Below are 2,677 nucleotides of genomic sequence, written 5' to 3'. Positions count from 1 at the left end.
CATCCATTTGGTTAAATATACAAGCTGCTATTAAAAATAAAATCATATTTTGTTAAAAGTCAAATATCACACTGACTTACAAAAAGTACAAATTACAATTGATTTGTTTTTTTCTAATATTATTTAAAAACTTCGAAAAAAAACATTAAAAAAATCTCTGTCAATGAAAATTGTTTTGTGTATAGCTATTAAACAATTTTTTTTTATAAATCCGAATTTTCGTTCACATTTAATTTTTCTTAGCTTTACGATTCATATGTAAACTTTTTGCTATTTCAACACTTATTATCATTATATATTTTCCGAATTTTCTGAGAAGGTTTAGTCCGCGACCTAAGTTTTGAGACAAACTTTAAGCCTTCATAATTTAAATTTTCTTTTAAACAGTTTCAGTTTCCAACTTTTCATTGCTTTTAAACAATGTTTTTCTATCCCCGTACCAAAATGCATTTGTCTAGTTTTGTTAGTTGCCGAGAATTTAATGGTTTTAAAAACACTATTTTGTCTCACAATTTATGCCGCGGAGTGTATATATATATATATAAATATATTTTTCATTTGCATATTAATATAGAAACAAAATGCTTAGCGAAATGAAATGAGATGCTCATTAAACTAAAACAAGGATCTCATAACTTTTATTTTATAGCGCGTTCAGAAAACTATCAAAAGGATCTCTTAGCTGGTTTATAACGCATGTTCATACTTATAGCACGTATATAATAATTTGCAGTTTTATGCTTCAAAGTTAAATTAAAATTGATGATACAAAAACTACTACAGAAAATTTTTTAATTTTTTTACAACGCATATTAACATTCACATTAGCAAAGAGCTTTCCCGGTTAAAATAGAATAGAAATGATTTTTCTGTTCCGTCTTTCAAAGCAAGTTTGGAACATACATGCTTCTAGAGCATTTTTTTCAGACTAATTTCCAAAAAAGTTTTTTCTTAGGGAAGCGATCTTTGGATCTTCGTGGACCCTGTCGTTTAAGTACACCACTATGATATCCGGCCACGAGCCCACCAAAATTGCTCGCTTTATACGTTAATGCTGAAGTTGTAACGCAAGTTATCTTTGCGTGGTGGCAAATTAATCCGCACTTAAAAATCTTTACAAACTAAATTAAGGTAAGCTAAAATAAATAGTCTAATTAAATCCATTAACGACTCAAAATTTATCGTTTTAAATTCAAGCCTATCAGCCTAAAATTCATACTCGCACTCAGTAAAAAGGGAAACTAATCGGTTATATTACAATTAAAAATGTAACTTTATGAAAACTAAATAATTATAAGCGTCAAATTTAGTTGTTTAAACTATTTATAATCCATTATAATGATAACATTTTTCGTGACATTATAATAAATTTATTCAATTATAATTGGTTATACTTTTTCCGAAAATCTCTTATAATCTCTTTTAATCTATTATGATTTATTATAATAGGTTTTAATACTTTTTTCTGTCAAAAATCTCTTAAAATGAGATGTCTTGACACTGTTTGGTTCATCTGAATACAAAGTTTCACCACGAAACAAAATTTTCATAGAGACCCCTCCATATGAGTTGAAAGAATCCCGCGGTAGGTGAAATATAATTTTTCGATATATATCATGAAACTAAAGAAGTATGCTGATATTTTGGTGGTCAGAGAAACTTAGAATGTACATCATAAAACAACTATAATCAAGAAAAAATGAAAAAAAAAATGTTATAAATTTGAATTGATTTGACATTGTTAAAGTTAATTTTCCCACTTTTCTCATAAACAAACGTCTACGAAAAGCATAAAATATAAGCAATTAATCATCAAGGTCGAAGACAAAATGGGCAAACAAAAGGGATTTTAAAAAATTATATAAGATTATAATGGATCTTTTCTGCAAAACAAATGAATTAGAAATATGGATAAAAATAATCGATTATAATCGAAAATAACCTGTTATGATTGATTATATTTGAGATTATAATCGATTATTAATTGATTAAAATCAATTTTTTCTTAATTTTTGTAAGACTGGTACTAAAATCATATTATAATCGATTTTTAACGCTTGAAACTGGATGCGGGTAGTTTGTGAACATTTTATTTTTCAAAAACTATTTGAGACCAGTTAAAGAGCAGTCGGAACATTCAGGGCTTCGACTGATACGAGCAGTGATGTTCTTAGCTGTTGAATTACAGAGCCTCTCAATTCCGCTAGTTTTTATCAATTCGATGTGGAGTTTTAATCTCTCCCCCCAACTAGATAGTTGTACATGAAACGGTAAAAAAAACATCAGACAACAGATTTTTCAAAATTTCACTAGTTTGTTCAGCATGCGAACGTTTCTGGTCGGTTTCGTCAAAAAAATAAGTCTCCCTTGAAATGATTTCGCTGCTCGTCTCGTTTGAATGATTTCATCCATCACACTACTTTTGTCCCAAAAAAATCAAAAATTTGACTGATAAATTAATTGACTCGCAACAATACGCGCATCACAATGGTTAAATCACCAATTATGGATCACCGCTCACAGAGAATCAATCAGTTCTTATTTAATTTTCAAGAACGGCTCAAAATGCTACAGAGGAACTCCAGAGCACTTAAACTTCAAAGATTAATTATAATCGATATTACGCAGTTGCATAATTACTATTACATTTTTTACTTAAAGAAACGTTGAACTCAAA

This window comes from Symsagittifera roscoffensis, chromosome 3, assembly GCF_963678635.1.
Source record: "Symsagittifera roscoffensis chromosome 3, txSymRosc1.1, whole genome shotgun sequence".
Lineage (NCBI taxonomy): Eukaryota > Metazoa > Xenacoelomorpha > Acoela > Convolutidae > Symsagittifera > Symsagittifera roscoffensis.
This window is presented reverse-complemented; position numbering follows the sequence as displayed.